The sequence below is a fragment of the Cervus canadensis genome, chromosome 1, assembly GCF_019320065.1.
Source record: "Cervus canadensis isolate Bull #8, Minnesota chromosome 1, ASM1932006v1, whole genome shotgun sequence".
In the NCBI taxonomy this organism is placed as follows: Eukaryota; Metazoa; Chordata; class Mammalia; order Artiodactyla; family Cervidae; genus Cervus; species Cervus canadensis.
Genome location: NC_057386.1, coordinates 67983398 through 67994842, shown reverse-complemented (window position 1 = coordinate 67994842; position 11445 = coordinate 67983398). Strand labels below are relative to the sequence as shown.

The 11445-nt window shown below is 38.2% G+C and overlaps 1 long non-coding RNA gene across 1 annotated transcript; it reads left to right on the top strand.

Annotated features, from left to right (window-relative positions):
* Positions 1-699: 699 nt before the first annotated feature.
* LOC122453542 lies at positions 700-5110 on the top strand. Its single transcript, XR_006273103.1, has 4 exons — positions 700-821; positions 2866-3056; positions 3512-3570; positions 4116-5110. It is a non-coding gene; the product is annotated as an uncharacterized LOC122453542 (long non-coding RNA).
* Positions 5111-11445: the final 6335 nt, after the last annotated feature.

The window sequence follows — 11445 nt, the reverse complement described above, 5'->3', positions numbered from 1 at the left end:
TCATGATACATTTTGGAAAAAGAATCTATAAGATTTGCTGGTGAAATGATGTACAGGTTAAGAGGGAATAAAGGATGACTCCTAAATATCTGACTTTAGTTACAAAGTACTAAGTAGCTCCGTATACTGAGGTCAAGAAGACAGGGGGATTCAGATGACATATTTGGAGGGGGCAAAGCTGATCTTTCCTACTAGATTTTAAGCTCTTTGAGAGCAGAAAAGATTTTTACCTATTTCCTCCATGGCACAAAGCGCAGCATCTTTTGGATACATGTGCAATAAAAATCCCCTAAACTGAACTGTGAAGAAGCTACTGCCCGCAACTGCCCCAATGAAATCATCTCTGCAGAAAGCATGTATCTACAGTATATATGGATATAAATGACAATGCATTTTTAATGTTTGCATAAAGGGAATTGACACATTACATCAATTAATCACACTTGGCAAGGGAAGTGTACATAAATTAACTTGCTGTGTTTCAGACTTTGGCTGCACACAGCCAAGTGATATAAGGAACTGGAAAGTGTATGGTTAATTTGGCTCATGGAGACGTGCATGTTTTAAAATGGGTCACATCAGCCACGAAAATGAGAAACTGTCGTTCCACATTGTGTTCTGTAAACAAAACCTCCATGCTTCTTGCTTATTGCTAATTCTAGCTGGTGCTTGCGTGACCTTGGCTTTTCTTTACAGCCTGGTTACTGAGGTGTGTATGAGCTAAGGCTTCTTTATAAAGTGCCAAATTGAATGTAGTCACTCCAGAACTTCTGGGAACTTTCCTGATGGGTCCAGGACTCTACACAGATCCAGTATCAGAGGTAAGCAACAGAGCTGCAGTGGCAGGGAGGGCTCCTCTGCAGGGAATTCTCCAGAGTCACACCTAAGTGGTGGCTATGTCTTTTCTGAGCTCCTGCTGTTTCTGTAGCATCCAAGGGGAAAAGCCATTCCACCTGCATTCTTGGTGTTTGACACTATGATTTATGCAAACTTGCCCACTTTGTAAATACCTTCACAGGATCTGCTTTGCCTTTTCCTTTCTGGCACCTAAGTTAAGAATTTATCCCTTTTAAAATATTTGCCAATCTCATTTATATTCAAAGGCAAATATGAACTCTGGAGACATCTCTTTTGACCACATTATTTGCTTCTGAGTTTCCGGGGAGGGTGAGGAGAGCTGGGCACGGGGCAGCGGAAGTCTGGAGAATATGCCCCACAGGCCTGACCACTGAACACACAGACGCTTTTTCTAAACCACCCCTCACTATCTCAGGAAAGAGGGTTTAGCTCTTCAGGATAAAGATGCTTAAGGATAAAGATAGCCCTCTGTTGATGATTTTCCTTTGAAAAGGATGTTCACATAATCAACTCATTTGGCTTGCCTGTGAAAAAATGATGGTCCTAGGTAGGTTGGCAATGTTTATCCCTTATTAAATGCTCATTCTAATTAAGCAAACTCTCCACCTTGAATAAGAAAATTGATTTTCTGTTGAAGATTTTTGTCAATAAACTCATGGTGATTAGTGAGCTTGCAGTTAGTTATTAAGTCTTAATATATAGTGATAACTTAAAGACCAACATTTTTCAAATAATGTTCAATGACCCATCAGGTTTCCTGAGGTCTTTTGAGTTTTCACTGCTGATAATCCTCTACTGTGATCAGAGGATTATGAGGTACTCCAGGGAGCAAATTCCAGTGACCAAATAAATTTTTATTTCCAACAATGCAAGGCGATTTCATAAAGGATTGAATAATTCTACCACTAATGCCCTTCAGAGTATCCCATGCCCAGTGAGTTAACAGCCCCAGGATATTTTTCTCTTCCTTTCTTTTCTTCTCTTTACATTTTTTTAGAAAGAAGATGGATCCAATTTTTTTTTTTAAGTCTTCTCAATGTAAGATGGAGAAAGCTTGGTATCAGAGCAGAGGAGGGAGACAGATACTTGAGGCAATACACTCTTTTACTCATCAGTGCCACTATTCTGCATCTTTGACTTAGCAGCTGGAGGCTTCAGAAATTAAGGAAACTTATTTTTAAAGTTTCTTTTAAATTTGCAAAACCACTTTTGTTCATTGCAGACATGTGAAACAACATCAAGGTATATACCACGTCTTCAACACAATGGAGCCTCTGTTCTTCCTGCCCTGCTTAGAGCTAGTCACTGTTATTGGGGTAATGTGTGTCTATTCAGTCCTTTTTTTTCTACGAACACCTATAGGCACACATGTACATTCATATGTACCACACGTATTCACGTATACCACAAAGACACATGTGTGGCTGTGGCATTAGTGTTGCTATTGTTACAGTCATAATGAAATCATGCAATTCAGTATCCCAGCAACTTTCTCACCAATGTATCATGGACACACTACATGCCAATATATTAGACATTACCAAAAATATTCAAACAAAACTGATTTATTTGGGGGGCTTCCCTTGTGGCTCAGACGTTAAAGAATCTGCCTGCAATGCAGGAAACCCAGGTTTGATCCCTGGGTCGGGAAGATCCCCTGGAGAAGGAAATGACAACCCACTCCAGTATTCTTGCCTAGAGAGTTCCATGGACAGAGGAGCCTTGTGGGCTAAGGTCCATGGGGTCACAAAGAGTCAGACACAACTGAGTGACCATCACTCACTCACTCAATCAGCATCCAACATTTTTGTTCCCCTTACACTAATTCCACTGGACGTCTAGCTAAACTCTTTCTACAATGCTACCATATTTTCAAATCATTTTCTCTTTCTGACCCACTTTTAGAGCCAGGTTAGATAGTCCATCTCTTTGCTTTGGGACCTCAGAGCAAATGGGGCATGCATTTTTTGTTTTTTACATATATTACTTTTTTTTTTTTTTAAATAGAGCCCAGTTCTGCAGCCAGAGTTCAACTTTTCAGAGGACGTGTGTGTGCCACCCATGGTATGTCAGCTTGTTGACAAAGGACACAGGAAATAAAATACTTGTGAGGTCCCTTTAGACAGCCTCGGTTAACCAGCTTCTTGCCTCAAGATGAAAGCAAAATCCATCAGTGCTTGCTGCGTCATCTGGAAGAGGTACAAGTTATTTCCGTTCCTTTTTTCCACTTATTTAAAATATTTCATTCATTCTGCTAAACAGCTTGTTAAGGGAGGTGTCAGATATTCATTTTAAATCTAAAATGAATTTAAAAGAACGTTCTACAGTTTTCAGTTGAAAATTTTACAGGCTTAGTTTTGGACTACGGACAAATCGAAACACTGTCTTGTTACAACCTCGCTCTGCTTCCCTATTTTCTGCATTATCTTTTGAGTCTTACTTATTCATTACTCAAAAGTAAAAGCAAACTAGTGCAGTGAATAAGGAGCCATTTTCTTTTGTGGGTGTTTCATTTTTGGCTTTGTAGAAAATTGCCAGGGCCAATACTAATTAGTTGCCATTGTTTGCTTTAGTTCTCTGCCCGAGGTGGGTGGATAGAAGACCAGCTTTTCCATTGCTATTTTTTATTTATTATTTTCTTACTTTTCCTTAGGTTGAAAAACCCAGCCTCTGATGGTTTACTCATGGTGACAAAAATGGGATTAATTAAATGTAAGATTTATAAATTAAATTGATTTATAAATTAAATTATAAATTAAAAATGAAATAAATTTTCTGCAAGTGCTGTCTAGTACAGAAGCACCTATCTGGCTAAAAGGAGGGAAGCCTTCCTTTTCAACTCCTTCTGCATTTAAAGAAAACAAAAATAATTGGTGATACTGCTTGGGTCCAAATGTGCATGTAACTGGAGGCATGAATGTGTGTTATAACAAAAAGTTAAATTCTCCTGTTTATTTTGAAATCTCATGCATGCTTGAAGAAATGTTAACTCAAGAGGGTATTTTACAAAGGTATTATTCCATTATATATGCATATAGCTATTGATATCAAGAATAATGATACTGAGGCTGGTGGAAGCATATTCTTTAGAAAGTAGTGTATAATGGCAAGCTCTATCTGACAACATTAAGTGTTAGTGAAAGAAAATGTTGAAAATTATTTAGTGGAAATATAGATTTTATGCTTTGCTTACAGAATTTTCTTTCAACACTTGAATTTTAAATGCAAAGTTGAGTAACTGATCCCCTTGGTTTCAGGTCCCTGGTACTTGGCTCCTGCCTCCCTCTCCAGCCCAGTCTCCCTCCGGGACATCGCTTCCATCATTTACCCCAGGCTACAAGATAGAGATTGCCATTCAGCTTCTCCACTCTATTTTTCTTTATCCCACCATTGTCTCAAATTTTCTTTACTTCTACATTCTTTCCTGCTTTAAGACACTTCTCTTTGTCCATAACCTTATAATTTTATGATTGACAGATAAAGATAACTGATTTTTCATGATTTATAGTGCAGTGATTTTCACTGCAACTGAGAAACTGGTTTGTGGCCAGTTCATCAGAACACTTCATTTGGATTGGAAGAATTCTTATGGGGAGAGACTGGCATAATATTCTAGCAGAGAAGCCCACTCCAAAATGTACGGTTAATGACTCTTGCAGTAGAATTAGTTTATGTAAGTTTATTTGCTCTAAATCAATACCTGACCATGACCATTTCAACAGATGGTATGAATAAAATGCCTCAGACATGAAAACCTCATCTCAAAAACAAAAAAGGAGAAAGACCACAAATTTTTTCCTTGATTGCTTACACAAATGTTACTCAAAACAAACAAAAGAAGGAATATATCTTAATCGGTCTCTGATTTAGCCCTGTACAATGATTACTGAACACTGGTAAAGTCTGTATACACCGGAAGCATGAGATTATCTCCCTGCTTTACACAAGCTGATCTTTCTCCAATCATAGGGGACAGTATTCAAATTGCCTGATGATATTTCAGGTCACTCTGCCTTCAACACACAGTGACTTCTGCCTAAAGTTCCTTCTCTGTTTCTTCATCTTATTAGATTCAACTCATCTTTCAAGACATGGGTATAATAGCACCTCCTTAAGAAAGCATTCTCTGTCCATCCTCGATCATTACTGCACCCCACTCTGAGCTCAGACAGCATTCTGCATGAGTATTTATCATAGGAATAGTGTGCTGTTATAATTTTGATTTATTGCTTCTCTTTTGGACCACAGGCTATTTTCGGGAGAAGAGCATACCTTTTTCAGCTTTGTATGCCTAATACTTAGCAAAGAGTCTTTCATAGCAGGGGTGCTAATACTAATTTGTTGAATGAATGAACCTGCTAATGCCTTTGACTTATACCATTTTAGACACTTGTTGGCCAAAGAAGTCAATCAATATAATGAGATGGAGTTCATGGTGTTTTTATCTAAAATAAATCTGATCTCAGAAGTCCACTTATATTATACTTTTCAAAATGAAAATCATGAAATTAATTTCTCTGGTTTTCACTTACAAATTTTATATTGAATAATCGGATCATACTGTTTAGTTAAGGGAAACCTTAGTTCCTAGACTTATGCTTTAATAAAATTATTTCTTGGTTAGTTTTAATATTTTAAAACCTCATATTCTCACCAGTTATTCAGCAAATATTTATTGATAACTCATTATGGGTCAGACCCTCCCAGTTTCAGGCACTAAAGACTGAGCAGAAAACGAAGTCCCTGCTCTCATGGAATTTACATTTAAAGGGGGGTAAACAGGTATTAAACCAAACAAATACATATACAGAGAGACTTTCTCTTTAAAGAAATGCATTTCATGAACTTCAGGTTTAACTTGAAACTAACTATTAGGAAGAAGCTATCATTGAAGAGAAGAAGCTGCTAAAATACTGAAACACCTCATTCAGACCACAGACTCCTGTTTGCTTCTCTTGGGGATGGTAAACTGCAAAATGTGGGAGAGGCATCATGACCAGAAAGACTGAGACTTCTTTTTCTATGAGAAAACAAACATGGGTGTTTTGAATTCTTTTTTATAAAATAGACCCGTGTGGTTCTGAATACAGCCGCCAAATTTTTGGCTGTGTGAATCCACAGCACTATAAAATTAAGCTTTCTGGTAAAATGACTGTTTTTTTAACCTTAAAAAATGGAAAGGGGTATTTTTCTTTTTTTCCACCATCATAGCCCCTCTTCTCCCCACCCTTGTCTTTGGTGCTCTTGGCAATGGGCCCAATTACTACACAGGTTTTCCCGCAGGTTGTACGTATTATTTTTAACCTCATTAATGGCTTACTTATGAACCAGTTAGTTTAAATCATAAAAAAGGAATGATTCACGTTCATTAAAGTATATTTTGATAAACTTGGCTACTCTTATAAAGCAGAGAGAGGTATATAATGAAGTGATTGGAGGATACAGAACTCATTAATCTGTGAGGTAGCAGTGATTCCAAACAGAGACAGGCAGACATGTGTGTTAGGTCGCTTATGGGCAAAGTAATTATGTCTTAGAAAGATCTGCAGTTTGTGTATGTTTGTTACCCTTGGAGGAATCCCCCTTCAGAACTTTAGAGAAAGAAAATTCTCTGAGGAGCTAATCCAGACTCATGAGTTATTATGGTTTACAGCATCCATTTTATTCCCCAACCCCTGTTAGATGTCACTACTGTGGATGTAGCAGTTCCTTCCCTACCCTTGGATTCAGGCAGGAGAGCTGCCCAGAACCAAGAAGAAAAATCTAGGACAACCCTCACTGGCTTCAGTAAGGACTTAGCAATGTCTTAGATCTTGACTCTGTACACAGATCTGGATTGTTGGAGACTCTTTCTCATTTATTTCAGAAAATGGAAACAATAACAATCAAGTAAAAACTCTGTTTGTTTAGCAAAAGGATGTTTGTTACATGGAAGAGCTCTTGACAAAACCCATGTACTCATCAGGCCATTTTTCCAAAATCTGTTTTCTGTGCAATTCAATCTCAAAGCAAAATATAATAACATAAAATTGGTGCTTTAAGTCAGACTATTGGTTTAACTAAATTTTTTTCAGTCTGAATTGGTTTTTCTTCTAAAGGAATTTAAAGGTCGTGAGAGTTGATCTGGTCACATGGATAAGGGAAGTTATAGATAGGGATCCAGATGTCAATTTTTTCCCCAAAAGAACCTCTTTTGGAAGTATATAGATTTACTCAGGTGACTGAGGCACAGAGAGATAGGGAAGCTATCATCTTACTGTATCCAGAATTTCAGTTATATTTTGACTTTCAATAAGCATCTATATAATTTAAACAATACTTGATTCAAGATAAACTTTACTTATCTCTAAAGCAGAAATATTCTTAAATTCATAACATAAAGAGCAATATATATAAGGTAATGAATCAGGAATGATTTTATAAGTAATTCCTGAAAATGACTTCTATCTACTATTTTTTCTGGGCCATCCAAATTCATACATCTGTGATAACTGACATTGTATACTCAGTGATTTGGAGAATTCATTTAAAATGTCCTCAGAAAATGTAACCTTCAATCATGTACATTTTCATTTATGTGCAAAATTTGAAAGAATCATAATATTTATGAAAACTTTCTTTGAAAGAGTCAATTAGACTACATGTAGACATAAGAATATATAATAATTAACATTTATCCATATTTAGAAAGTATATAAGTACAAGAGATAGTACTTGCTCTATTGAAGAAACACAATTTTCAGGAATTACTGATTTTCACCAATAACTGTGTCTAGAGAAAATTCCATATGTGAGCGGAATGACTGGAAAGTGAGAAGAAAGCTAGAAAGTTCCAGCCTCAAGAAACCACTTCTTACCCCCTTCATCCTTAGCACCCTATCATCTCGCAGAAATAGAGTTAATATGGTCATGTGTGTCTTCTCCTCTATCAAATGTACTGGAGATTCAAACCTGAAGCTGCCAGAATGTAAAATCCTAAAAATAAATCATCCCCTTTCAGATATCTGCAAATCACCTCCATGTTTTCAATGAAACAAAATTTACTAGCTTGTTGGAAAGCCTTGTAGGAAGCATAGAATAAAAAATATTAGAAAGTCACAGGTCTGATAAAGCCTTAAAACCATGGACCATCTCTTCCTGATATCTCTTTTTCCTTTCTTCCCTTCTGCCAACTTTGCTGAGGAAATATAAGTGAAGAGGTTTAGATGTGGGTTGTCTTGCTTCTTATTGTTGCCTATCAGGCGGTAAGTTACTAAATTGAATATTTCAAAGGATATTGGCTTAGATAACAGCGAACCAAAAGTAAAGATAGTGGCAGCACCCAGCGTGGCTCTGTTAACAATTCCAAGCTTGGTCTACTTGCTGCACAACAGACCAGTAACCTGGAGATCAGGTCTTGAGGTGGTGAGGTGTTCCTTAGAATAGTGATTTTATTTAGAAAGCCTGACATCCAAGAAGAAGGTAGACTGGAGTCCTAGGGTGCAGTCTTCTTGGGATCTGGATGCCAGTTTCTTATATAGAACAGAAACGGGGATGGAGTAAGGAAGTCAAGCAAAAAGGCAGTAAGTCTTGCAAGATATCTCCTGGTTTGGCCAGCCTTAGGGAGAGGATGTATTAGATTCTTCTTTTCTGCAGCTATTCACAGGGGGGCAGGGGCAGGGTGTTTCCCCGTGAGCAGAACAGAAGTACAGCAGTTTAACATTCAGGCAGAGGGGAACGGTTCCCTGAGGCAAGTCATTATGTGTGTTTACAGCTATAGACAGTGTCCTTTTAGGAATTATAGTTTAAAAAAAATAAAAGAAGAAGAAGAAAAGCAATTAAAAGCAAAGGGTAAAATAAAAGAGATCCAACATGGAGTCAGCTTTTTTCTTCCCTATTATTTGATTACCCTATAGCTTGATGGCAAATTTAGGGTCACCTGTCGCCTCACTAATTTCTTCATCCTTGATCTCTTTTCCTGTCAATATTATGTAAAGTATTATTTCAAGAAGCTACAGGCTCCCTCTTCCAACCAGCTTTCTCCTGCTCAGAAATATTGGACTTAGAAATTTATCGACTTCTGAGATTTTGAAAGAAAATATTAGGGACCATTGGGGTTTTGTTTGAATTAAATAAATAAAGTATTCAATAATTTATCAGCCATGCATAAGGATGCAGCAAGGGATCTCATGATGGTGTTAAAATATGCATTGTATATCTGAAATTTTTTTCTCCTCAGCAGGCTATGTCAGCACACAAATGTGCTTTTGATATCTAATGCAAAAATGATCATGCTGTAGACTGATGAGAATTCTGAAGAAGACTGAGACCACATATTAATCTGGGAAACCTTGGCCGCAGTCACGGATCCTCATTAGCAACTCAAATCTGAGGCTTTGTATTACTTCTTCTGAAACCATACAAATGCAATATCCAATCATCAAGCAAGAAAATAAAAGAATTCAGTCAGAATTAAGTGTGACAGTGAGGAAATAGTCACCCAACTTTGATACTTCATGTGAATCAGTTTTGAACCAAACAGAGGAAAAAAGGAAGGTTCTAATATCACTATGTATGTGAGAATATTATTGTTTGGTCACTAAGTCGCCTCTGATTCTTGAGACCACTTGGACTGTAGCCCACTAGGCTCCTCTGTCCATGGAATTTCCCGGGCAAGAGTACTGGAGTGGGTTGCCATTTCCTTCTCTGGGGGATCTTCCTGACCCTGGGATCAAACCCGGGTCTCCTGCATCAGCAGTCAGATTCTTTACTGCTGAGCCACCGGGGAAGCCCATATGTGAGGATAAACCCACATTAATATGGATAGGAAATTGTGATGATTTTTTTTTTCCCTTGCTGTTTCAACCTATCTAAGACTGTTTTCCTGAATTCTCTTCCTTGTGTGGTTCAGGTTAGGGTAGGTCGTAAGGGAATTTTGTATGAGACTGAAAAGGAGGACGCATGCCTTAGCCCTAAATGTTTGTGTGGGCCTGGGTACTGGCAGAGGATGAGGACGCATGCTCTCACTCTGCTGGCTCCCAGGGTGGGCCTGGAGAAGCAGTGGGGCTTGCAGCTGCTCCAGCTGTTGCTCAAGCTCTTTCTGTAACTCTTCAAGTTCTGGACTAGGAGTCATGTATGGTTTATGGAAAAAGAGATTGGCTTCTTCAAAAACTTGCGTTGGCTTCCCCTGTGAAACTTGCTTATCTGGGGACTTTGAATCCCCTTCCAAAACTAGCTCAACCATCTCTCTTTGCTCTCAGAATCCAGTCTTGGTAGGCTTTAGGGCCACCCATAAAGGTAAACAAAATTATTACCCAGAAAACAAACTGGCAAAATTATTGCCCATAAGGCAAAATGAATACAAGGTGTTTTTACCTTATATGGAAATACCTAGAAATGTTTGTTAGGGAATCCTAGGGTGTATAGGATAAAGGTGGAAAAATAGAATAATTTTTTTATATAGGTGTACTTGAGGGGGCAAGGATGAATTGGGAGTTTGGGATTGACATATACACACTACTATATTTAAAATTGATAACCAAAAGGACCTACTACTCTATAGCACGAGGAACACTCTCAGCATTCTCTAATAGCCTGAGTGGGAAAATAATTTTGAAAAGAATAGATACATGTACATGTATAACTGAATCACTTTGGCGTACACCTAAATCTAACACAGCACTGTTAACTGACTATACTCCAAAATAAATAAATTTTTTAAAGAGAGTCTAGATTCAGCATTTTACTGACTGTGACACTCATCTTGGTTAGATGATTAGATTTTCTTTGTACCCTGGAGATATGGTACTCAACCAGAGTTGGAATCCTAGAAAGGAACCTCTCTCTACTCACCACTCACATACTATGTCTGGAGGACATCTTCCTCATTAGAGCTTTGCAGCATATATTATGTGAGGGACTTGTAGGGTGGATGTCTTCTGAGGTACAGAAATAGCCATGCGAACTGCTGTAATCAAGCTGAGTTAAGCTCAGTTGCTCAGTCTTGTCCCACTCTTTGTGACCCCATGGACTGCAGCACGCCAGGCTTCCCTGTCCATCACCAACTCCCGGAGCAAGCTCATACTCATGTATATAGAGGCAGTGATGCCATCCAACCATTTCATCCTCTTTCATCCCCTTCTCCTGCCTTCAATCTTTCCTAGCATCAGGGTCTTTTCTAATGAGTCAGTTCTTAGAACGAGGTGGCCAAAGTATTGGAGTTTCAGCTTCAACATCAGTCCTTCCAGTGAACACTCAGGACTGATCTCCTTAAGATGGACTGGAAGGATCTCCTTGCAGTCCAAAGGACTCTCAAGAGTCTTCTCCAACACCACAGTTCAAAAGCATCAATTCTTCAGTGTTCAGCTTTCTTTATCGTCCAGCTCTCAAGGTGCTTGCTCCTTGAAAGAAAGTTATGACAAACCTAGACAGCATATTTAAAAGCAGAGACATCACTTTGCCAACAAAGGTCCATTTTTGGAAAAAAAAAAAAAAAAAAGATAGCTTTGACTAGATGGACCTCTGTTGGCAAAATGTGTGTTTTAAGTGCCTTTTAATTTCGTGACTGCAGTCACCATTCACAGTGATTTTGGATCCCAAGTAGCTAGA